This window comes from Marmota monax, unplaced genomic scaffold, assembly GCF_021218885.2.
Source record: "Marmota monax isolate L192 unplaced genomic scaffold, Marmota_monax_Labrador192_F-V1.1 WCK01_AAM20220418_F8-fsc00976, whole genome shotgun sequence".
In the NCBI taxonomy this organism is placed as follows: Eukaryota; Metazoa; Chordata; class Mammalia; order Rodentia; family Sciuridae; genus Marmota; species Marmota monax.
In genome coordinates this window covers 57,519-82,001 of record NW_026694755.1, presented here as the reverse complement: position 1 = coordinate 82,001, position 24,483 = coordinate 57,519, and the positions used below count along the sequence as shown (strand labels likewise).

At 56.8% G+C, this 24,483-nt stretch overlaps 1 long non-coding RNA gene across 1 annotated transcript; it reads left to right on the top strand.

The window, feature by feature from the left end:
• The first annotated feature begins 19,338 nt into the window (after positions 1-19,338).
• On the top strand, positions 19,339-23,610 carry LOC124079398 (uncharacterized). The gene is made up of 5 exons (XR_006847337.2): positions 19,339-19,867; positions 20,103-20,163; positions 20,358-20,578; positions 21,145-21,287; positions 21,721-23,610. It is a non-coding gene; the product is annotated as an uncharacterized LOC124079398 (long non-coding RNA).
• Positions 23,611-24,483: the final 873 nt, after the last annotated feature.

The following is a 24,483-nucleotide window of genomic DNA, read 5'->3' as shown; positions in this document are numbered from 1 at the left end:
ACTCGGGGAGGGTGACGGCGTGGGAAAGGTGGCCGTCTAGGAACAGTGACGTGCCTGCTGCAGAGGTGCGTGAGCCTCCCACAGCCGCTGAGGCGTCCCGGCCGGGGTGTGGCAGCTGCCTCCCTCCCTGCCGCCATCCTGGGCGGAGACCAGGCCACGAGGACAGGGACCGAACAGGCACGTGGAAGGCCCCGGGAGAGGAACCTGGTGCTTCCAGGGCCAACCCAGCCCTCAGCTCACCCCAGCTCCAGGCTCAGGGGCCACGCCTCCCATCCCAGTGGCTCAGGAGGCTGAGGCAGGAGGATGGCAGGTTCCAGCCTGGGCGACTCAGTGAGACCCTGCTTCAAAATGAAAAATGGAAAGGGCTGGGGCTGCAGCTCAGTGGTAGAGCTCTCATCTGGCATGTGCCAGGACCTGAGTTCAATTCCACCCCAGAACAGAAAAGGGGGGCACCCTGTTGCCAGGCTCAGTTCTAGGCACTGGGGATACAGCTCAGTCACAGAAAGATAAAGACCCTTGGCTGATTCTAGTGGAGAGAGATCACACGCATGTGCACTCGCACATGTGCACGAACACACACACGCGCACACATGCACATACACACACACACACACACAACCTGCAGGTGAAATGCTGCAGAGGGAAGATCAGCTTGGCCCTGGGAGGAGTCATTTTTCCTGTTCTTTTAAAGCCAGGGGTGCCCTACCCCTGAGCTATATATCCCCTCCCATGCTTTAAGTAATTAAAATTTTGAAATAGGGTCTCATTACTTGCCTAGGCTGGCCTCGAACTTGCAACCCTCCTGCCTCAGCCTCTCGAGTTGCGGAATGGCCAACGTGCACCGTGAGGCCGGCTGGGATGCAGGTCCTCAGTGCACAGAGGAGGTGGTCAGTGTCTCGGGGAGGAGAAGGCGGTGGTGGGCAGCTGGCACTGGAATGTGAAGGACCCATGTTCTCTCTGCTGGGTTTGAGTGGAGGAAAGGGTTTGGGGGAGGTAAGAAGGCCCCAAAGCCCCTGCCCCAGGGTCCCCCCTTAGGCTGGTGTCCTCGCAGAAGGTCCTGGTACCAGGGTCCCTACAAGACCTGGAGGGACATGAAACGCAGGGTGTGGCACTTCTAGGGACGTTGAGGTCAGGTGATGGCGGGCCAGGGCTCTGGTCTGCGAGGGACCCCCTCTGAGAGTGGCTGGCTGGCAGTGCCCCGTGCCCGTGCCTGGCCCTGCCTCCTCACTGACTCTCTGCTGACTCCACGTCCAGGCCTTTCTTAAGTTAGCCCCTGGCAGGAGGGACGGCCGGGAGTCTCTCCAGACTCTTCTCTCCCCAAAGGTGGAAAAAGGGGCTTTCCTTGCTGAGTTTTCTGCCGACACCTTGCACTGGGTGCCTGCTCAGGGCCCGGGACACGCAGACTCGGTTTTCAAGTGCGCCCCGGGCCTCGGCACAGGTGACAAAGATGGGAGGCGAGATGCACAGCAGAAACGAAATCAGCTGCACGTTTTGGGGCATGACAGAAGTGGAGGTTGCTCTTCACGGGGAGAGTGGCCGGGGGACAAGGTGTCGGCAACCCTCCCGTAAACCTGTGGACTGTGAGCGGGCCTGGGGTGGGGCCAGCAGTCTGGGTGGGCGGAGGCGGCAGAAGAGATGAAGGGCTTTTGCAGAAGGTACGGGAGCCTCTGTGTGAGTCAGGGACGTGAAGTCACTGCGGGGCCTTCGGAGTTCCCCACGCAGACGCCCCACGCTGGCTGCAGACTGTTCACCTCTCCTGCCTCCACAGGTGGCTCTGGGCTCTGGGCGGGGCCTCCTGCAGCCCTGAGCCCCCAGCTGCCCACCAGGTGTGCACCTTCCTTGGGGAAGCCCCGCCTCTGCCAGGTGAGGTTTCTTACAGGAGGCCAGTGTGTCCTTCATCCCTGGCCAGGTCCTTATGGAGGTGTAGCCTCTGGGAGGCAGCCTCTAAGGAGGCAGGGTGGCGTGGAGGGCAGCAGGCGAGCCCTGGGCTGGGCTGTTGGGGAACCCACAGGGACGCGGTGGGAGCAGGGGTCTGAGGGAAGGGGCAGCCAGGGGACGAGGCTGAGTCGTGGGGGGTCCTGGCAGCGACTGGGAGAGCCGACCCCAGCCTCAGGCAGCGGGGAGGAGGGTCAGGAACGGCTGGGCTGCTGGCGTTGGGTTTCCCAACGGCCAATTTGGGAACATTAAGAGGTTTTCTTCTCTCACAGCATGGCGGCCGGGTGTTCAACTTCACCTGTGCTGTGTGACGGGAGGAGCTTGGCTTCTGTCTTACTGAGGGACAGGGGAGTCCTCGGCCAGGGCCACGCTGTCTGACTAGGGCGTGGAAGAAGGTGGCTCCCACGGGTCTGGAAGAGTGGCTCCGTCTACCTCCACAACGGGCCACCCAGGTCACCTGCTCACCTCAGACCCAGGGCCACGCTGCAGGCAAGGGCTCAACCCTGGCAGAGAGGCCTGGCCTCCGCTGGCCCCTCTGCCGCCCTCCCAAGCCTTAGAATGTCCCGCTCAGCTTTTCTGGGGGTCTCTTGGCCACACTGGCCATGGATTTGAGGGGGAAGCTTCGGGCCACACCAGTGTGATGTAGGACGGACGGGAGGGGAGCCACAGGGCGAGACCAACGGGGTGTGTGCTGTTCTCAGCTGCGTGAAGAAGTACCCCAGGCATCACCTTGAAGGAGGGGGATTTATTTTGGCTCCTGGCTTCAAGGTTCAGTCCACGGTTGGCTGCCCTCTGCTCCTGGACCTGTGGTGAGGTGGTGACTGTGGTGGTCAGGAGGTCAGGGGAGGGAGACACTAAGAAAAGGGCCGGGACCCACTGTCCCCCTCCAGGGCACGCCATGGTGACCTCCTTCCTCCAAGTAGCCCCACCTCCTGCAGTGTCCACCAGCTGCCATAACCCAGCCAGCCCCTGACCCCGTCCCTGTCCCGACATTTCAGGTTCAATCCCTGGGCCACAAATAAAGAGGGATCACAGGAGTTGTGGTCTGCCGACCTGTTAGCCCTGGTGTCCTGTCACCTTCCACACAGTCATCAGTGCCCCAATCACGCCTGGGCCTCTACAAAACCCCAGAAGGACAGGGTTTGGGGAGCTTCTGCAGGAAGCTGAACAAGAACACATCACCTGCAGGAGGGTGGGGCGCTCGGGATCCTTCCAGACCTTATCCTGTTCACCTCAACTGGCTGCTTATTCGAACCATTTAAAATGCCCAACATAGGAAACCAGTAAACGTGCTTGTGTTCTGAGAGCAGCTCCCACAAGTCAGTCAAGATTAAAGAGGGCTGAGGCGGGGGTGCAGCTCAGGGGAGGCGTGTGTGAGGCCCTGGGTTGAACCCCCAGCACTGGGGAGAGAAGAGCATAAAGAGGAGTACTTTGTCTGGCCCAGGGGCCTGGATCTCTGTGACTCTGTAGGCTGAAGCAAGTTCAGAGCCATCTTGGCGACTTAGTAAGACCCCGTCTCAAAACGAAAAATAAAAAGGGACTGGGGATGTAACTCAGTTGGAAAGCACCCCTGGGTTCCATCCCTGGGACCCAAATAAAGAGGGATCATAGGGTTATGGTCTGGACGTGGGGTGCCCCCCAACATCGCCTGTTAATGCAGGAACATTCGGAGGTGAAATGATCCGATTGTGAGGGCCAGGGCCTCGTCAGGCGATCCTGGTTTGAAGGGACTCACTGGACAGGCAAGGCGTGGCTGGAGGAGGGGTCCCGGGCTGTGCCCTGCAGGGGTGCCTCTGCCCTGGCCCCTTCCCCTCTCTCTGCTTTCTGGCCACATGAGCAGCTTCCCTCCCTCCAGCCGTCCCTCGTGATGCGCTGCCTCCCCTTGGGCCCAGAGCCCTGGCCTCAGCCCCCCAGGGACTGACCCTCTGAAACTGTGAGCAACAGAAGCTTTTCCTCCTCTAAGTCGTTCTTCTTGGCTATTTTGGTCACAGCGATGAAAAGCCGACTCACCCAGTGGGAGCCCCAAATTGTGGCCATGGGTCAGAGGTTTGGGAGGCCCCGTCTTGCAACTGGGTCTGAGAGGGGCAGTCTCGGGGACTGAGCGCTCGACTGCAGGACACCCAGCCATGGCCGCTGCAGAATGCTTGCTCACTGTGGGGGGAAGCTTGGAGCACAGGAGCCGTCTGTGGGGAGCACGTGGTGGGGGAACCGAGCCTGAGTGAGTGCGTCTTCCAGGCTCAGGGGCTCCCGCTCACCTGCCGCCTGCACCCCCACGGCCCTTCCTCCCACGCCCCATGATTCCTGTTCCTGTTTATTGTTTGCTCTTTCTGTTCTGGGCCTTCTTGAGAAGCAGGGACCCCAGATGTTTTGGTCACAGTTTTGGATCCTGCCTGTGCCAAATGCTCAAATCAGCCTCGGCCGGTGCTGCCACACGGCTAACCCCCGCCCTGCACACCACCAGTGGTGTTCTGGCTGCCCCCATCATGTTCCCCAGAATCCAGCCCCACTGTGCTCCACTGGCTCTGGCTAGGGCTCTGGCCTGTCGGGCTCTGGTCTCTTTCCTTCCCCCCTGTTCCAGCACTTTCCTGGCCGCTTGTGCCTGACTCAGCCCTGGCTGTAGGCTGGTGGCCGGGGGTAGGTAGGACAGATCCCGATATCCTGAGCCCACGTGGTCTTGGGTGTGGACCTCTGCATGGTCTTCAGGCAGTGGGCAGACTGTGAGTGGGCTCAGGGCCTTCAGAGGATGGCAGGGCCTCCGCCTAGCGCAGGATCTCAGCTCCCCGTGGTCCATGGGACGGTTCAGACACTTCATGTGTTGGAAACCCGGTTCCTGCAGTAGTGGTGTTGAGAGGGGGGCTTCCGGGGGTGGATGGATTAATCCACTCATGGATCAGTGGGTCACTGGGGAGCAGCTCTGCTGTTGAATCAGGTCTCTGCAGGCGCCGCCCCCTTCACGCCCGCCCCTCTCCCTCCTGATCTTTATAAGGTGCGTCTTGCTTTCCTTGGTTTCTCTTTGCTGTTTCCGGGGTGCATTTCCCACTCTCCTCTTTCTCCGTCCCTTGTTTTACTTACTCTGTGTTTGCTGTGGTCTTATTGTTTCTTAAGGTGGAACCTTGGTTCACTGATTGGGAACTTCCTTCCTAATACAAGTGCTGTAGCTATTCATTCTCGGTGAGCATGGCTTTGAGGACATCCCACACATTTTTATATTTATTACTCAGTTTGCTGTGTTTTGCAGTGTCCCCTGGGATTTCTTCCTTGACCCATGGAACCTTTAGAGACGTGCTGTTTCAATCCCAAGTATCTGGGGGATTTGTCCATATGTCTTTTATCATTAATTTCTAATTCAATTCCATGTGGTCAGAAAACATATTTAGCAAGATTTCCATCTTTTGAAATGCGTGGAGACTAAAGAATGGTCTGACTTGGTGAATGTATCACGTACACTCGAAGAGAAGGAGTGGGCCCCGGTGGGTTTGGTGTGCCGTGCCAAGGAGCCCACGGGCCAGGGGGGCCACTCGGGCCCTCTGTTTCCTCACTGGATTTGTTAACTTGGTCCATCAGTTGCTGAGGAGGGCTGTTAGACCCCCCGCCCCCCGCCTGCCGACTGTAATTGTGGATCATCGCTCTTCACGGTTTCCATGTTGGCCTTATGTATTTTCACGTTCTGCTTTTAGGTCTGACACGTGGATCTCAGACTTTTCTGAAAAACAATTCATGCCTTTATCATTAAATAGTGTCTCCATCTCTGTTAGTACCCTTCGTCTTTTTTTCTTCTCTTTTTGTGCTGGCGATGGAACCCAGGGATGCTTTTCCAAGCCACATCCTCAGCCCTCTTCACTTTTTATTTTGAGACAGGGTCTAAGTTGGGGAGGCTGCCTTCGAACTTGGGATCCTCCTGCCTCAGCCTCTCAGGTGGCTGGCCTTTCAGTCTCTGATGTAACCCACGTAGCCTTTTTATGCTTATTTGTTTTACTTTCGGCCTATCTTTGTAGCTGACAAATTCCTTTTCATTGAAGGGTCTCGTGCACTTATGTTTGACGTGGTTATTGATAAGGGCAGAAGGAAGTCGTCTAGCGGTTTGTTTTCTGTTTGTGCCCTGTTTCTTTGTGGTTAATTTTATTTATTTTTTGTTCCATTTTAATTCATAGATGGCTCTGTCACCTTATCTGATGCATTCTTAAGAAGGAGTTTGCCTCCGGGGTCTTGAGACGAGGTGGACACGGCATCTCCTTGCACAGAGGGAAAGATGTCCCAGGACGGAGGCTGTGAGCTCCTGAACGGGCAGCGGCTCAGATGAGGTGGGAGGTGCCTACTCACACTCTTAGCCCATTTTTAAACTTGGGTTATTTGGGTTTTGAAGCTGAGCTCTTGGGTTCCGATGGGGGTGGGTGTTGGCCCCTCCTCAGCGTGTGCATTCCCTCTTCCTCCTGTTGATGGTCGGCTGCGCAGAGTCCTTTAGTTCGATGCGATTTCATTTCACTTCCTAGTTTGGGCTTCTGTTGCCTGTGCTTTGGGTCATGTCTGAAAGAATCCTGCCCAGAACAAGGTGGAGGAGCTTTCCCCTTCTCCTCGGGTGGTTTGTGGTCTCAGCCTTGCATGGAGACTTTCAGTCCATTGTGAGTTGATTTTTGCCCATAGTGAGAGTTCAGGTTTGATCTCCCTCCTCTGCATGTGGACACGCACTTTTCCCACTGTCGTTTATTAAGAGTCTGTCCTCGTTCACTGTGCCTTCTTGGCAATCGTGTCAAAGGTCAGTTGACTGCAGATGAATAAATCCATTTCTGACCTCTCCGTTCTGTTCTGTTGGTTGATTTGCTTTTTATTCCTAACGCCATGCTCTGTAATGTTTGGGTTTGGTTGTTTGCAAATATGTCTCCTCCAGTCCAAGAACACGGATATCATGCCTTGTCTGTGCCTTCTTTAATTTCCTTCATCAATGTTCAATGATTTTCCGTGTATTAGTCTTTCATCTCTTTGCTAAGATTTATTTATTTATTTTTTTTGTGGATATTGTGAGTGGTATCACTTTCTTCATTTTTGGATGGTTTGTTGTTTGTATAGAAACACAACTGATTTTGCATGTTGATTTTGTTTTCTATAACTTTACTGGATTCATTTATTCTAACAGGTTTTTGTTGTTATTTTAGGATTTTGTATATGTATGTGATCTTGTCATCTGCAAACACAGATCATTCTATTTCTTTCTGCTTGGTCTGGCTATCTTCTATTTCTTTTTCTTGTCTAATTGCTCTGGCTGGGGCTTCCAGTACTGTTGACCAGAGGTGGCCGGAGCGGGCCTCTGCCTTGAACTGAACCTTACGGGGATGCTCCCGCCTTCCTCTAGTGATTGTGACGTCAGCTGTGGCTCCTCACACGTGGCCTTTATTGTGTTGACATAAGTCTCTTCTACACCTGTTTTGCTGAGAGTTTTAATCACGAGTAGAACTTTGTCAGAGGCGTTTCCTGATTCTGTTGAGCTGGTTGGTGATTCCCCCTTGATTTGTAGTACGGTCGGCCACCCTGATAGCTTGGAGTGGGCTGAGTCGCCCTTGTGTCCAGGGATAAACCCACTTGGTCAAGGTGAGAACTTCTTTTCCTGTGCTGTGGGATTCAGTGTGCTACTGTTTTAAGATCTCTACACCCATGTTCGCTGGGCAGATTGGCCTGAAGTCTCCTTTTCTTGGGATGCTTTAGCTTGGCTTTGTTCTCAAGGTGAGGCTGACCTTATAAAAAGAGTTTGGAAGTGTTCCCCTCCTCTATTTTCTGGAATGGTTTAAGGAGGATGGCTGTTAATTCTTCTTAGAATGTTTGGTAGGTTCACTTGTGAAGGCAGCTGTCCTGGGCTTTCTCTGTGGGGAGATTTTGATTTGGATTCCTAACTTGATGTCCTTTGTTATGTCTGTGTCCAGGCTCGTACTCCTGATGCAGTCTGCCAGGTTGTCTGTTCCTGGGAACTTTCCATTTATTCTATATTATCTATGTTGGTGATACTCTGTTATGATCCCTTTTATTTCTGAGGCATCCGTTGTGAGCTCCTCTCTCCTGGTTTCCCTGATTTAAATCTCCTTTTCCTCCCCCTCCCTCGGTCTAACTGCAGGTTTGTTGATCTCACTTATTATTATTTTTTAGATGATTAGCTTTGCTGATCTTTTCTGCTGCTCTTCAATTCTGGGTTTGACTTGTGTCCACTCTGACATCCGCTCTTTCCTTCTGTCCGCTTTGGGCTTAGCTGACTCTTCTTTCTGTGGTCATTGAGCTGTCGGGTCGGTTCTTTGTTCGAAGGGCTCCTTTTTCAAGGCCGTCCTCGGGCCCGGGAGCCGCCCTCTCAGCCTGCTTCGCTGGGCCTCGGGGTCCTGGTGTGCGGAGCTTCCGTTTTCATCAAGACGTCCTTAAAATTCCCGTCAGTTTCCTCTGTGCATTTCCCTGCTTTCTCTCTGGTACTGATTTCCAGTTTCACCGGTTGTAAAAGATAGTTGGGACGATCCTCTTCTGAGTCTCTTCAGGTGCCTCCTCTCCTGGGCGCGTTCTGCGGTCGGCGGGACGTCTGTGCACATGGGCGGGGTCTGCAGAGTGCTCACTGTCTTTCTGCCCATCTCCTCCTCAGATGCCAGGGTTCACATACTTATAGGCTTTGACGTTGGGTGCTTTGACACATGTTTCCGTTCAGTTTCCTTTTGCACAAAGATAGTTAATGATCGTCACTGCCTCTTGTGCCAGCTTTGGGCCTGAAGTTGGTTTTGTCTGATAGACACGTACCACCTCTGCTCCCTCCTGGGTTCATTTACGAGGACTATCTTTTCCCACGCCTCCGCCCTGAGCCTTGTGTATCCCTAAAGCCAGAGTGAGCCTCTCGCAGGTGGCGTATTGTTGGATCCTGTTTTATAAACTCACTCAGCCGCCGGTCCTTCATTTGGAGAATTTGATCCATTTACGTTTAGTTTCTCACAGGTGAGGACTTACTCCAGCCCTCTTGTTGGCTGTGTTCTGACCCTTCACTCTTTCGTCCCTTTCTCACTGTCTTCCTTCTGTCCACACACAACCTCCCCTCTTCCCTCTGAAAACCATTTTTAAGAAAAACATCTCTTCACACCATTTATGCTCGAGACAAAAACACCGAAATAATACAGAGAGGTTAAAAATGAGACCTGGGGCTCGCTGGCTGACCCCTTCTCTTGACTCCCTGGACATAGTAGAGTAGAAAGACTGCTGGGACATCTTTCCAGAAAGTTCCATTCGCCCATGCACACATGTGAACGTGTCCTTCTTCCCTGCGGAAGAGGGACTTGGTGAGGGTCGTCCTGGACTCTCCTTTTGGTTACGACGCACCTTGGTCACGGTGTCCCTCCAGCACACGAGCTGCTGCTGCCCAGTTTGACACCGAGGGGCCACCTGCCGTCACAGGATCCCGTGCAGTTTATTTCCTGGTGGGTGGACTCTCTTCCTCTAGAGCACATCTTCTCACCCTGTGCACACCTGCGCCCTGGACTTCCTGCCAGGGGAAGTCAGTGGGACGAGCTCCTGGAAGAGAAATCGTTAGTTCCAAGACACGCGCACTTAGAAATTAAAAGAGATAATCGAATATCCCTCCGACAAAGGCTTTTACCAACTTATAGTCGTGTCTACCCTGAGTGAAAGGGTATCTTTTTCTCAGACCTTGTCCTATACTGGATAGTATCAAATATTTTGCCAGTTTGACACTTAATTGTCATGTTTTGCTGTCAGTCAAATTTTGTGGAGAGTGACATGAAGCATCTTTGCCCAGGTGTGATTGTGCTTTATGTTTTTCTATACAGTCACTATTTTTCTACTGCTACCTTCTACATATTAATTTTCCAGAACTTTTTGCTTATGAAGGAAAGTAACCTTTTGTTATAAGGGATACGAATCTTTTCTCTGTTGTCTGACTTTTGAAACGTTGTTTATAGCACATTTTTCCCTATACAGAAGTGATTTTTTTTTAAAGTCAGACTTCTTTTCCTTTTATGGGCTCTGACTTTTTTGTCGTACTTAATCACTTTGCACTCTAAGACTTCAAAACGATTCGTGGATTCATTGGCTGATGAGAGGCACCTTCTCAGTCTCTTAGATTTGTGCTTTGCGTCCTGGGGAGGCAGGAGGAAACATGGGTTCTCCTAGCTGGGGAAGCTCCCTGGACACCCCAGCTGCTCTGTTGAGCTCTGGGAGAGGACAGACAGAACTGACAGTTTGCCTTGTGGTGCCTTCAAACAAATGTCCCCTTGGGTCAGGGCTGAGCATGTGGGCTGGGTCCCGGTGTGTGGGGAAGCTTGTCCAGCGCCCCGGACATCATGCAGAAGACCCTGTGCCTCAGGCCTTCCTCACCCATGCCCCACAGCTGAGACGGGAGTTGTAGCTGCAGGCGATGCTAGGGCTGGCAGGGACCTTAGGGATCATTGGTGCTGATTTTGTGCAGGAGACAGAAGTTCAAGGACACAGACTGCAAATGACAGACGGGAGGCCTGGAAGCCAGGTCTCTCTGCAGAAGCTGGCTCCCCTCTCAGCCCATGTCCCCTCCTTGGCTTCGGATTGTGTCCATCCATTGCACCAAGGGCTCTGTGAGGACAGCCGTGCCTCAGGTGTCTGTCACCCGTGGGGACTGGAAGAACCAGACCACGGGAACCCTGAAACCCCTTGTCACAGGCTGCTGGGAGTGCGGGGTCCTAGGGCGGCTCTGAGGACCACGCAGGCTCTGCCCATGGTCAGTGGGCTCGGAAGGGCTGCTTTGGATGTGGGCCTGACCTATGTGGGGGAAGAGCAGAGTGGAAGCCCTCTGGTCCCTGGGATGGGATGGGTGAAGGTGGGAGTGGGGACACAGCCAGGTGCCCGGTCTTTCCTGCCCACGGCAGCTCCTGGTGAGTGGGCAGGGCTGACCAGGGCAAGTGCAGGTGGAGCTGTGGTCCTCGCCCATCTCCTCCTTCAGCAGTGGACATGAGTGCGAGGGTGGCAGGCAGGCAGCACAGGACGGGTGCAGAGGTGGCTGTGTCCCCTGGGCTCCAGGCAGCCTGTCACCAACCCAGACTGGATGCCCAAAGCCAGTTCGGCCAGATGAGCTTCGTGACGAAGAGGATGAGCCACCAAAGAACCAAAGACAAACAGGTTCAGAGCCACAGAGAAGTGGGGCCCGATCAGCAGGCTTCTCAGAGGGTGTTAGGTGCTCAGCGGGGACGGACTTGGAGAATGATCTGTTTGGACAGAAGGTGGGTGGGAGGGCCAACTGGAAAGGAAAGCACACGCTGACCTCAGGGCTTTGTTCTTCCAAGGGTGGCACCTCGGGGACAGCTGCTCTGGAAACTCCTGCATGTCAGGAAGGGGCAGAAAGACAAGAGGAGCCGGAGCCCATGGCCTGGGAGCAGCCTGCGGTGCCTCGCAGTGGGAAGTTGGCAACACAGCTGCGTGGCTCTCCTGAGAAGCATTTCTGTACCTCCTCTGACGTCCCAGGGGCTGCAGGTGCAGCCTTGGGGACAGGTGCCCAGGGGCAGTGCCACTGCTGTGGCTCTGCATGCCCCGCTCCGGGTTCATGTGGCCTCTGTGGCCCTCCCTGGCAAGGTGTGGGTGTGGACCCCGCCTGCTGGGCCTTTCCCAGCCCTTCTTACAGGACCAGTGCAGGGACGGGCCAAAGGAAGGCCAGGCTGACCTGCGCCCTTCGTGCGGCTTCTGAACACCCAGACGTGGGGGAAGACGCTGTCGGCGTTGCTGGGTGCTGGCCGGAGGCTGATGCTGGGAGCCCGGTCACCTCTCAGCACCCGCCTCACTCCACAGAGAATCCCACGTGCAACAGGAGAGCTGGGGTGGCCCAGAGGGGGATGGGGAGAGGCACACAGGCAGCTCTGGCCTGGGCTTCCCGTCAGCGCACCCCAGACGCTCTCTGCCTCAGCTGGTGGGTGAGCGCCTGCCCCTTGCCACCTGAGCAGTCAGATTCCTGGCACGTTTCCTTCCCGTGGCCAGCCCAAGCTCTCCTCAGGGCTTCTGCACCCCCATCTTGCCAATTCCCACTGGAAATTATCTTTGCCCTCACTGTGGAGGGGTTGAGCTCACCCCCGTCTCCCCCTCCCCCCTTCCTGAGGGACTTGGAGGGTTCTGCTCAGACCCCCTGGGGCCTGGCTGAGCCAGAGTCCCGTCCCCAGCATGGCCACCCAGCCCTGCCTCCTTCACTGGGGACACCTGCCCCCTCTGCAGCTGTCCCCACTGAAGCACGTGCCAGGTGCCATGTGACCCCAGGGTGTCACTTCTGGCAGTGGCCTGGCTGCTGGCACTGATGTGACTGTGGCCTGGGCTCCCTGGGGAGGGCTGCGGGGCCTGGGCACGGCCTGGTGTGCACTGCCCTCCTGTGCTTTGTGTTCATGGGGGTGGTGAGAAACCAAGCCCAGGACCCGGGGACCACACCACGATGGCCTTGTGAGCACCAGCAGGCGTCACAGGTGTGGCCCAACGGCTCCTTCCAGGATGGTTCTCAAAGAGGAACTTCACAGAGGGTCTCTGGGGCCATGGTGGGAAACAGGCTCTGAGGCTCCTGACCATTCCAACTTGGCCTCTTGGGCACTTGGCCACAGCGCCTGGCTGCTCTCTGTGCTTTGCCCCGGGACCCAGGTGCGTTCCACGGAACCAGCCCTGCGCCTCTCCCTCCACCTGCAGTGCACCTGCCGTGGGCCTGGGGGACAGACAGCAGGAACTGATGCTGCAGCGGCCAGGGGCCCAGAGACGGGCCACAGACACCACGGACGTGACTCTCCAGGCCCTGTGGTGGCATCAGTGGGTCCCAGGGGACTTGAGCTGACCGTCCAGCCTTCTAGGAGATCTCGGCCTCTTGCCCACTGCCAGCTTCTCTCTCCATCTCCTGGTTACAGGAATATGTGGGGCTTCCCTGCACCTCAGTCTCCTCACCCCAATTGTGTGTGGGTCCTCTGCGTGACAGCCCAGACGGTGGAGAACCCCTGTGCAACGAATCAAGGCCACTCATGCTTTCAGATATTAAATTCTGTTCAGAATATTAAATAATTTCCTCTTCAATGATCCCAGTAAATTTAATTAGCTCTTGTTCTCCCAATAGAGTTGTCTCTGGGTTTCTGAAATGTTGTGTTCACGAGGAAGGAGGTTCAGTGTCCCCACGTGGGCAGGGCTGGACCATCTCCTTCGGCAGAATCCCTGGGCAGGGCATCTGCTGCCCGGATGCCAGGTGCCCTTGTGGGAGGCGGCCAGGACTCAGAGCTCTGCCGTTCATGGGCCAATGAAGTGGAGCCTTAGGGGTCTGCCCAGCACCCCTCTGTGAGGGCACCTTGCAAGGGGCAGTTATGAAAGGCCTTCTGGACCCCAAAGATCTGGTGCTCTTCCCCAGGGGGAGCAGACAGGCACTTCCCCTGTTACTGTCGGAGGAAACGGGTCCCCTCCATCATTTATTTCTCCGTCTTACTCCTGAGGCTCTGGGACGCTGGAGCATCCCCACGAGGAGTCGCCTCTCTCCTGAGATGCAGAATGGCTCCCCGGGAGGCCGGGCTCAGGCAGTGGCCCCTGGGACCTGCTGTGGTGGGAAGAGGCTCCATAGTGCCCGAGGGAGGAAGAAGAGGCTGATGTCTGAGCGACAAAGGAGAAGGTGCGGCTGGGCTCTGAGCGCTGGGCTTCCGTTCCTCCCTTGTCCTCCAAACCAGCCCGAGAGTGCATGCCTGCCCCCGGGGCTGGAGGCCTCTGCAGGGCAGGGGGTGCACCCTCCCAGAACCCGACACTGGCTTGCAAGTCCACATCGGGGTCCTCGGGACATCTGCAAAGCCTCCCCTGCCTGCTGCACGTCGCAGAGTGGCGGGCTTTCCCTAGCCGTGTTCTGGCCGCCGCGTCTTGTTGTTGCGCGATGGTGGTGCTCAGGAGCCTGGGACCCCTTTCCTGGGAAGTCGGAGGTGCTCCTTCCCCACACCTGCACTGGCTGTCACCTGGCTACTTGCTGGAGCCACCTGGGCAGGTATCCACGTCCTGCCATCAGAGCCCATCCCACAAGGCCAGAGAGGCTTGGTGTGGCCGCCTCCTGGACGTCCAGGTTTTAAGATCTCCCAGGTTACGCCAAGTGCAGGAGCCACTGCTGTAAGCAGCAGCAGGCAGAGAGGCCTTGCTGGGCACCTGAGTGGCGTCTGGACCCTCGTGGCCTGCTGGCCATCCGGTTGGGACTGGGGCCTCCCTCCTGGTGGGGGCGCTCCCTTGCTGGAAGCCTGCGGTGGGTGCTGGGCAAGTCCTGTGGTCACACGGTGACCTAGACTCTCAGAGGCTCAGTTTCCTTGTCTGTAACCTGGGGTCATCGAGCCAACCCCTCGGCACTATTTTGAGAGCTAGCTGAGCACATGGCTGCCTGGTGCCTCTGTTTGTGGTAAGGACGTGCCACTTGATCCCCTGCTCCTCTCCTGAACCATGACCTTTGAAAATAATTTGTCATGAGGAAACTTCAGAGCTGGGGTTCACACCCGATCGGCTGGGGTGGGGGTGGGCCTCCAGCTGCCCCCACGTGTGGACTGATCCTGACTGCACAGCAATTTCAAACTTGATCTCAGAAGGACTGTCAGGAGTGGGGCGGGCAGTTAGGGACACTTCCTCTCAGAAGGACGAAGTTGCCTCTTGGTTGATCTGTGGCACCGTGGTGACTCTGGCCACGGAGCTACAAACACACACCACAGCAGTGACCCAGCCTCCCTGACTGGGCAGTGACTCATTTGCATAATTAGTGCTGCCAAGGTGCTGCCCGCTGGATGGGCCCTTCTTCCTAAGGCCCTCGCTCTGTGGGCTTCTGGCCTTCAGAGGTGCAAGACTCTGCCCCTGTTCTCTGCACATAAATCCCTCCAGGTGGTTCCCGCATTTATTGGGAGCCGACTGACTACATTGGGCATCAGCTTCTCTGGAACATTTCTAATCAAATTTTTTAAATACTCCTCCTGATTGCAAATGAAATTTGGGTGCAATGTGGTAAATTTAGAACATGCAATAAAATTCAAAAGCAAGACCAGGATCACCCGTGGCCCCCACGGAGGAAGTCGCTGTCAGCCCTGGGAGCTGTCCTTCCAGTCCCCACAGGGGCTGGGAGTGCCTCGGGGATCACGCTGCAGTTCTGTTTCACGAACCTTTTCATTTGGTGGCTTATACACGCTTCGCCATGGCATTCAATATTCTCCTATGGTAGGATTTTTAATGAGTGCACAAATTATTTACCCAGCACCCTGGAGTTGGACGTTTAGTTTGTTTTCCATCTTTTGATGTTATAAGCAATGCTGTAAATATGCGAGCACATAAATCTTCCCAGATAAATCTTTGCGTTTGTTCCCGAGTTTCTCCTTAGGGTAAATTTCTACGCGTGGAATTGCCGAGTTAAAGGTTAAACACATTTCGAAAGCTTTTGATCCGAGTGCCAATCTGCCCTCCAGAAAGATCAGGGTAACTTGGAACCCCACCAGCAGGCGAGAGGAGGGTCCGTGCCCACCACGCTGGCGTCCTTGGCGTCTTCAGAATCTGGCTAGCGGAAACAAAATGGCAGCGAGCTTTTGTTTTGAGCTGCGTGGCTTTGGTGGCTGTGAGATGCGACATTTCCCCGCTCCGGGTCATTTCTGTGTCTTCTCTGCGAGCCGCTCTTCCTGTTTGGGCTGCTCGGCATATGTGCCTGTCTTTGGTATTTAAAGATGGCGTTGGAGGAGGTGGCCGTGCTAACGCGTGGGATGGTGGACGAAAATATTGATAGCCGGTGGCAGGGCTCCTCCGTGGGCGGACGCTTCCTGGTGTCTTCCTCAGAGGCTCACCACGTGGCCGGTCAGGGAGCCCATTCCCCCTCTGCCTCCGGCACCTCACCCAGCGCTGGAGGGCGGGACGGGCAGGGTGGCCTTGTTCCTGCGCCCATCCCACCCCAGCTTTCTGTGGGATGGACTCCCGGGAGGGGCTCTGTCACTGGGCAAAGGGCCAAGTTGGGGATGATGGCCGGGGGAGTCTTGCCCTGGTGTTCATGGGACACAGGAAATGCTGAAGGCGACGCCCACCCAGCCCACCTGCTGGCACCCAGCCCACCTGCTGGCCCCATCCTGAAGCTCAGGTCCTTTGGGGTAGGACGGAGATGAGGCTGATGAGACCCAGACCCCAGGCCCAGGGCCTTCAGCAGGTCAGAGGTGAGTTTTCTCGGGAAGGTGTCTGGAGGCAGAAGGTCTTCAGGAGGCCTGGCTCCGTTCCTGGTGCCCTGCCTTTGGTCCAAGAGGGTTGACAATTCACCATGTTCCAAGCCCCGCCCAGGACATGGGAGGCCTCTGTGGGGTGCCCCCCCAGAGCAGCAGACCCCACTTTCTCCTACTCCTGTGGGCCAGAACCCGGCACAAGATCACAGCTGGGTGCCAGGGAGGCCTGGACAAGGGGGGTGGAGGGTGGGAGGTGGGGGCTGGGGAGGGGGAGGGCACAAGCTCACCCTGTCACAGTGGGGACGTGCTTCCTGAGCGCCAACCTCAGAGAGTCTGGCTTTGATATTAAACAAGCCCCGGGGCCGCCCGGAGCCCACCTGGCAGAAGGGGCAGGGCTGTTCCAGCTTACTTGGCCTGTGGGCTGAGACGGGTGGTGACACTGGGCGTCACCTGGCTGGGGGAACATGCTCGCCCCCTGCCCTTGCTCACAGGCACTGAGCACTGGGCGGGAAGAGCCGGTGGCTGGAGGGGACAGGCAGGGTCATCCTGAGGAAGAGGTGGGCCAGCTGCCCTTGCACAGGACCCGGCCATGGCCTCTCTGTGTCTCCGTCCCCCTCCTCCCCGGCCTCCCCCTGGGCACTCTCCTGCAGATGACCAAAGGCCTAGCCACAGGTTGGCCCCTGTCACCTGCTATCTCGATGACTTCAACATGTGTCCTTGCTCTAGGAGCTATTGCCACACACCTTTCCCCGGAGCCACCTCATGCCCCTCCCCACTGTCTCCCCACAGCACGATGGATGGCCCTGACTGCAGGCGGGTGGGCAAGAGTGGGCCACACCCCCATCTTTGCCCCGTTCATTTATTTTTAATAATAAAAACGTGTCCATATGGAGGTTCTAAAAGGCTGGTCTGCAATATTCCCAGACTGGAAATCACCTGAACGCCAGCACACAGTGGACGGCTGCAGCCATCCACGCGGTGAAGAAAGGGATGACCGTTGCTACTCCTGCAGGACGCGTGCTCCTAGGGACGGTGCTGCGTGGAAGAAGCCAGACAAACGGGAGCATTTATATAAAATTCCCAGGAAATAAAAGCCACTCTGCATGAGATTTGTGGGGCAGATTCCCTGGGGCTGGGCAGGAGGGAGCTTTCAGGTGCTGGAGGCATCTGCCATCTTGATGGTGACCCCGCAGGCTCTCCTGTGTCCAGAGGATAACTGTCCCCTTCAAACATGTGGTTCTGCTGTTTGCCAACCACACCCCAAGAAAGCTCTTCAAAACCACCTGTGACCCCAGAGTCCATGGGCAGGGGCCTGAACTTGGCAGGGCCGTGAGCCCTGGAGAGATGGGAGGTGGGGCTGGGCACCCTGAGGGTGAGTCAGAGGGGGAGGGTGGCCTGAGAGGTGGAAGACAAGGCTGCCGGCCCAGATGGCTCCCTGTGAGCTGGGGGTCCAGGCCTCTTCTTCCTGGGTGATCTGGGGCGTCTTAACCACAGACACAAGACAAAGCAGATCACGAGAAGATCTGCAGAGGACTGAGATGGCCCCTGGCACCAGGGACCTGGGAGTCCCTGGGCTCGGCTCTGGGTGTAGCACTGACCTCGGGGCAGAGCCCACACCTGCGCGGCCACTGGCCTTGCACTGCAGATTCATAGAGCCTTGGTCCTGGCTCCCTGCCCAGGGAACGTCCCTGTGATGCAGCCCAGCAGGCAGGGACTGCCATCCCTACAGGAGCTGAAAAGCCTGGACACCACTCGCCCAGCTTCCCTTGTGGCTCAGGTCAGCCCGTGGCCCGGACTTTGTCAGTGGGATGAGCCCAGGGCAGGTCTTGACCCAGGAGCTGCTGGGCCCCAGGTGCGGAGAAGAGGGGGCGTCTCCTCTCCCCTGGGGAAGCCGTGGCAGGGGGTAGGAGTGTCACACTGTTGGTGCTGAAGTGACATATTAGGCTGCCCCAACAATGACCATAGACTGGCAGCTTAGCACAAGGGTAGGTTCCCCGGGGCCCACCCACCTGGTGTCGCGGGCAGGAGGCCTGCTCAGGGGAAGCTCAGTTCTGCCCTGTTCAGCAGGTCGTGCTGGTGCGGTTCTCACGCTGCGCTGGTGCAGCTGAGTTCGGATGGCGGAGCTGGCGGGAGATGGCCAGGGGGTTAGGTGCAGCAGGGGTGAGTGAAGACACCACTTCAGGTCTGGATGTCGGTGCCCGGGAACAGTGTGCAAGTACCAGCTTGCAGCCTGCGCTGTGGCCGTGGACTGAGTGCTGCCCTGCAGGATGTGGGCAGCTCTGGCCCCTGCTCTCCACCTGCTATCTGTGGGGCGGGGCCTCTGGAGACCCTGTGCCATTCTAGGAGGGCGGAAAGGGGGGGCAGAGTCACCTCAGAACACCTGCGGGGGTCAGCGTGAGCAAGTGTGCCTGTGGCTGCAGTGGCTGTGGTGGGGTCAGACCCTGGTAGCCATTTGCTCCAGAAGATGGTCTGCACTCTGCACTCTGGGTGGGACCATGGCCCAGAGGAGGTTTGGTCACTAGGGGAGGGACTTTTTCAGCTCTGCGGGCTCTTCCCCAGGGAAGGGTTGTCTCAGGGTGTGGTGAGCGCCCAGCACTGCAGTGGTCTCTGGGTGACACCCTCTGTGCGGGGGATGTTGGATGAGGTCAGATGGTGGCCAGGGTTTGCCTGCCCTATAGCTTGTCTGAGTCGGTTAAGAAGAGCCAAACCCGCCCCAGGGCTTGTCCCCTGCAACCTGGGGATGTGGCCTTATTTAGGACTACGGTTTTTGCAAAGGTAATGGTCAAGATGAAGTCATACTGGGTTGGGTGAAAGACCCACACAGAGAACCCATGTGAAGACAGGTGGGGTTGCAGCCAGGATGCCACAAGCCTGGGACCACCAGGGGTCGCAGTGCCCACTGGAAGCTGGGAGGGAGGCAGGGCATGGGTCTTGCTCACTTCTGACCTCCTCGAGGGACAGCATTTCTGTGGTAAGCACCCTGCTGCAGCAGCCCCAGACCCCAGCCCGTCCTTCTGCGTGGCCTGGGTGATCTCTGCAACCCCACCAACAGGCATAAGGTCTCTGGCTTCATCCTGCAGAGTCTACAGACCTGGAAATCAAATGGGAAATTTTTGTTGTGTTTCATGATGCCACGCCCCCCCCCCACCTTTTTCTTTTAAAAGTATTTGATGCTCATCGTCAAAATTTTAACATCCACAAACGTTTTAATGAGATTAAGGCTTGGATGGAAATGCGAAGAGAACGTGTGTGCGTTTCCTGCTCCATCTCGCTCTTGGGAGTGTGGAGCCAGACGTGGGCCCTCATTATTTCCCGGCTCCATCTCTCTGCCTCCTCCCCCAGGGTCTCTTCCATTCCTCCTCCTGCTCCTGGCTCTCTCCAGTTCTGAACCTAGTGTACATGTGCTTCTTGCTGAAGGTGATGAGGAGGCTGGGGAGAGAACCCATTAAAATCCAGACGTTTTGCCTGCACAATCTTAAACACCTGGACCTGGGGAAGCAGAGAAACAGGCTGATTTTCCAGCATATCCAGATATTTCTCATCCTGTGAGCACCCCCCCTTCTCCGTCCTCCGGAAAATCCATTTGTCCAGAGGACGTGCACTCTGCCCGCGAACGCAGCCCGCGCCTCCGTTCTCTCCCGACTTCTGCTCAGATCCGGCTGAGCACATCCACACAAAAGGGACAAGAGCTCTGCTTCTGTGGAACCAGCTCGGCACAGACCTTCTTCCCACGGGATTGCCTGGGGTTGCCTAGCAATCTGACACCACCCTGCCGCAGCAGACCCACGGTTTGGATGGATTTTTCCTATTTTTAATTTGTTCTCTGGGTGGGAATTATTGTGCAATCACAGGCTGAGCTCAAAACTATGGTGCATGTCCCGCTCAAAACATGCCTTTGAGAGGCTGCAGGGAAGAGCCTTGGGTCCCCGTTGGAGACCGTGGCACCCATCCTGGGAGGCTCCTGGTTGTCAAAGTTGGACGGTGTCTCAGACAACTTCACTTGCTTGTTTCCCCGTCCCCCAGGCCATCCCTGCCCTCTGAAGGAGGCTGTGTTGTCATGTGGCGTGGACCTCGGACCCTGCAGGTACCCTGCACCGACCGCCCTCCCTATGACACTTCCTGTCCACCCGAGGGAGGGGTGGGGGATGATCTGCAAAACTGGAGTGACTGGGTGCTGCTGCAGAGCTGCACGCTCCTAACCCGGTGTGCGGGGGTGGGGGGGGTGGGGTGGGGGTGGAGCTGTGGCCACACCTGCCCACACCTGCCTGCTCCCCCCAGGGCCATGCGCCCACTTGCAGCATTCGAGGCTACGCCCACATCCTGAGCTGCTGGTGAGACGCCCTGGGCCTCAGTCTTCTGTGACTTCAGGGGCTGCCCAACATGACCTCTGAAGTTGCTCCCGGCCATGGTGACTTCTGAGAGAATCCACAGTCTGGATGGCCGTGCAGAGGAGGAGAAGGGAGAGGGGCAAGATGCTGCTCTGTCTGGGGAGCCTGCAGGTCGGGGAGGAGCAGGCTGAGGAAGGGAGGTCTAGACGGGCGGGCAGCAGGGTCATCCACCCAAGTGGACCCAGGAGACAGTGCCTCTGGGCGGTGGGGAGAGGGCACTCCTGTGGGGTGTCAGGTGCCAGCATGGAGGTGGGGGAGTCTGTGAAGGAGAGGAGGCGGGACGGGGAGAGCAGTGCCCAGGAGTCCTGGAAGGACGCAGGAGGCCCAATCCCACCTTCTGGCGGTGGCCAGGACCCCCAGGGCAGGAGAGCTGCAGAGGCGCTGAAGGAGAGGACCCTGAGAGGAGGGTTGGGAGGGAGCGGGGAGAAGGACTAAGGCTGGAAACGGGGTGAAAGGAAGCGCTGCCAACACGAGGGGGTTCCCAGGGGAAATCCTAGGTCCTCCAGGGACAAGGGGGGACAGGGGGTGATGTGCGGGCCGCTGTGGAGGTGCGGAGCTGAAGCCCCTGGTGTGTGAGGGCGGGGCCCCCTCCGCCCACAGAGACCCTCTTACACACCTACCTGTGTTTTTGTGCAAGGAGGACGATAGTGAGTTGTTCCAATAATACGTTCCCCCAGATCTCACGTGCCCTCCACAGCGATTCAGCGCTCCCCAGTGTCCCTCAGGGCTTAGACGGCAGCCCAGGAAGGAGGCCCTGTGAGCAGGACAGCAGTCAGCCAGCCTGGACGGTGGCGGGGAAACACCAAGGTGTGCGTGGCAGGTGGGTGTGCTCTGTCGGACTCAAGGACCAAGTGAGGCGCTGGTACCAGGCGGCAGGGGGAGCTCTGTGGCAGGCCAGGGTGCTGGTCATCTACAGACCTGACCTTAATGGTTGACAAGGGAAAGAAGCCCCAGTATACCCCTTGTCCTTGGCCGTTTTAGGTTGTGTTGTTAATTGTTGCATATCCTATTTTGGCTCACACAGACGTGGATGTGCAGGGCGATTAACATAACAGCGAGTGTCCTTCCTGTCCATGGCTCCCTTGGGCTGCTACTCTTCGATGGAAGGGTCTGGGAGAAGATAAAGGGGACGGTTTGGGGCCTCGGTTGCCCAAGAGTTTATAAGGGCCCCTTTGGAGGAGTGAGAGAACCCGGGGCTCACACGCCCTGCCGTGATGTCCGGAAGGTAGGCTGACCTCCTTTCTCTTTCTTAGCTCACCAGAGCCACCCTCCTGTTTGCCAGAGTAGACCAAGTCGCTTCAGAGGGCTGAAGCCAGTGTCTGCAGGTCATGCCAGTGGCGCTGTACAGAGAGAGGAGTGGGAAGTCCAAACAATCTGGCCCAAGTGCAGAGAAGAACCTGGAAGAGTTTCTTTTGTTGTCCAAAGGGCAGAAGGCATTCCACCGATGACCGCTCTCATCTGGACAGCGGCCCCCTGCCATCCCTCTGTCCCATCCCTTGGACCTACCCTCTCTCTTGCTGGACCACTGCTTCAGCTAGTCCTATTGCCTGGTTTCATGCTTTCCTCCCTTGTTTTGTTGGAGCACATCCTGTAGTAAATGAAAAATGGTGTGTGGGAAATCATTCTTTAGGGACCTCACTGGTGCAAATGTCTTCATTGTAGTCTCCTGTTGGACGGCATCTTTGGTGAAGTAGGGCCAGAAATCATTATCTGCCAGCACACTGAAGGCACCCCTTCCCTGTCATGAGCTTGGCTTGCTGAGAATTCAGGCACGGTTCTCATTCCTGGAAACCTGGGGAACTCTTTGGTTTCTCATGATACTAGGTGGGTTAGTTTCCAACCCTTGTGGGGAGAATTTGAAAACTCATTTCCTGGAAGATTTCTTGAATTAAGTGATTTGTGATTCCCTCTTCTCTTTGCTTGCGCTCTCTCTGCAGGGAGGAGTCCTCTGTGGGGCTGCTCTGTCAACAGGTCACCCACCTTCCCTCCTTTCTCAGCCCTCCCCTCTCTCTTTCCCTGCCTTCTGGGACTCTCTCCTGCTTTGGTCTGTTGAGGTTTTGGCGTTTGTTTGTTGCGGTCCTCATGCTTTAGTTTCCCAGCCCTTTCGGTTCTCTAAATGTTCTCCTTACAATAGCTTCTGCTCTTGGTTCTGGGGTGCACTATCTCCTCGGATCTCTTTGAGGATCAGGCTGTCCTGGAGCTCTGGCTGCTCCCCTTTAAGAAGGGGCCGCAAAGCTGCCACAGCTCTGAGCCTGGGTGAGGCTTGTGCCCTGGAGGTTCCCTCTTGGGGACACTGGCTGGGACCCTGAATGGGAAGCAGCACAACGATGTCTCCTTAGGTTTCTCCTTTTGGTACTGATCAGATTCCCCAGAGGAGACTCTTCCGGCCTCCGAGCTGGGTGGAGGGCAAAGGTCAAGATGCCATGCTAGGGGGGGTCTGAGCGGGTTTCCATGCAGGACGCCTTTCCTTCCTCTGCGTCAGGTCCCCAGGGCCACCCAGTCATCTCTGGGCTTCCACCTCCCCTCCCTGCCCAGGTCTCTGGTTCTGCGGCTTCTGAGCCTTCGAAGCCCTGCTGGCCGGCCTGGCCCACCGAGGGTCAGCTCCAGCTGGACTGCCAGGCCACCCCTCCGCAGGCTTCCTGAGCCCACAGTGCGTTGCTGGTGCCCTTTCTCCTGCTCTCAGGCCTGTGGGGGTTTACACCTTAACAAAACAGAACAAAAGGGAAGACCAACATTCCCTTTTGTAGTGTTAGTGGTTTTCAGAGGAGCCCTGCGTTTGGGGGCATTTCCGACCCGTCGGAACCTCCCTCTGTTTCTTTCCTCCTTGTTATTACAAAGGACTGTCCTCAGCTCTTCCCCACGCACTCGCACTCGCTTTAAAAATAAAGTTGCCAAATGAGAGGTTTCAAAAGTCTGGGACGACACTCTCATGGAAGGACTCCTGATTGGTCCCCGTTTGAAGACACACAGACCATCCCTGACCCTCTTTTATGGCAGGTCCCCATGGATGGTGTTGGGTCTGAACGGAAAAATCCCTGGGGCCTGTCCCCAAGGGGCATCATCCTGATGGGCAGATGCCAGCTTCAGTTTGCCACCCGGGGTCTGGGTGGGAAGTGAGCTGAGCCCTGAGCTGGGGCGGCTGGGGCTGGAAGAGGCACTGCTCTCTTCAGAGCTTCCCCAGCAGGACCTGGAGGAGTGATGGGGTCCTGCGCCTGCGCCTCTCCACTCTTCCTCCTGGTGTTTAGGGCTGGCCCTGTGGTGCCCCAGCTGCCTGGGAGGCACACACAGCCCTATGTGGGGAGCTGGAGACCTTTCTGTCTGGAAGAGGATGCTGGAGGAGGCCCGGAGGGCAGTGGGACCTGGACCAGAGCGGGCTCCAGAGAACAAGAAACACTGGGGAGAGAGGGGTGCTGCTGGCCTGCCTGTAGGGACAGGTGAGGGATGGGGCGTGGGTGGGCCCAGCCACCAGTCGCCGGCCATGCAAGCCTGCACCATCTGACAGCAGAGGATGTAGACAGCCAATGAGGCCTTTTGAGCAGGGATGTGCCATTTCAAATCCGGGGCTGGGGAAAGTTCAGTCAACCAAAGAGCTGCCTCGCTCCAAGACAAGGCATTTATCTGGTGTTTAGCTGCAGGGCCCAGCAGCTTCCGTGGAGTTGTAGAGCACGATTCCCACCGGCCAAGACAGATCAATGGCCCAGACAGGCCGAAGGGCCAGAAATTAAAAGCATTAAGCTCGTGAGTGGGCAGCAGCCACTTGCCTTAGACGCTGTCTACCCTTGCTCTGCAGCGAAGGCCGCCAGCACCCCAGGGACCAGGGGGCTTCCTTCATGCCCCTCTCGTCAGTCAGCAGTGCCCCGTCTTCCAGACCCCACCGGACCCCAGGTTCCCTGACACCCTTCTTGCCTCACCTTGGAAAGCAGTACAGTCAGGTGCGAGGAGGAAGAAGCAGCACCCACAGTCAGAGCGACCTGGTGACGGGTTTTCCTTTATTTTCATGCTGAGGACGTGGCCCA